Source organism: Amblyomma mixtum, chromosome 4 (assembly GCF_055824585.1).
Source record: "Amblyomma mixtum isolate Tamu chromosome 4, ASM5582458v1, whole genome shotgun sequence".
In the NCBI taxonomy this organism is placed as follows: Eukaryota; Metazoa; Arthropoda; class Arachnida; order Ixodida; family Ixodidae; genus Amblyomma; species Amblyomma mixtum.
The window spans coordinates 18938878-18939706 of NC_143015.1; the positions used below are offsets into that span (position 1 = coordinate 18938878).

General features: G+C 44.8%; 1 non-coding gene across 1 annotated transcript; it reads left to right on the forward strand.

The window, feature by feature from the left end:
• The first annotated feature begins 438 nt into the window (after positions 1-438).
• Positions 439-510, forward strand: TRNAT-CGU (transfer RNA threonine (anticodon CGU)). Its single transcript has one exon. It is a non-coding gene; the product is annotated as a tRNA-Thr (tRNA).
• The last annotated feature ends 319 nt before the right edge of the window (positions 511-829 follow it).

Here is an 829-nt window from a genome sequence, read left to right on the forward strand (position 1 = left end):
TCCCACCGGCGGTATGTGGTTGTTTTTTCTTCTGCTTTTCTGATCAATTAGCTGTAAGCGATAACATATTCAGTAATATTCTAAATCGAGCGGCAGCACAAAATAAATAAATTAGTTTTAAAAAAATCCCCTCTCTCCCTTGGTTTCTGTGGCTGTTGGCTTCTCTCATATTTATAACGAGCCCCTCATTCCCCTTCCCTTGTTTGCTTAATTGCTTAGCGTGGGCCTCGGTTCGGGCAGTCTTGACGCCATAGGAAGCATAAAAGGGTTCTCACACAGCTTCCACCCTCGCCGTTCGATGACGTTCTACGTCACATCAGCGGTAACACAGGACGTGCTACGTCCGCCGCTTAAGAACGTGGGTGGCGCTGATGAACACTCTCAATGTTAGGCTATTTGTAAACATAAATACCCCCGAAAGCAGAAGATTTGACAGCCGCCGCCGTAGCTCAGCGGTAGAGCTCCGGACGCGTAATTCGGAGGTCGTGGGTTCGGATCCCACCGGCGGCATGTGGTTCTTTTTTCGTCTGCTTTCCTAATCAATTAGCTTTAAGCGATAACATATTCAGTAGGATTCTAAATCGAACAGCAGCACAAAATAAATAAATTAATTAAAAAAAATCCCCTCTCTCCCTTGGTTTCTGTGGCTGCTGGCTTAGAACTCTCATATTTATAACGAGCCCCTCATTCCCCTTCCTTTGTTTTATTTGCTTGAGTACATCCTTGTGTGCTTTGTCAGCACGCATGCAAGTTGTTGTTGATGAAACAACCTATACTTTACTTCTATAAACAGTTAGTCCAGTCGAGTCCTGTGTTTTGTCTTGTCCTC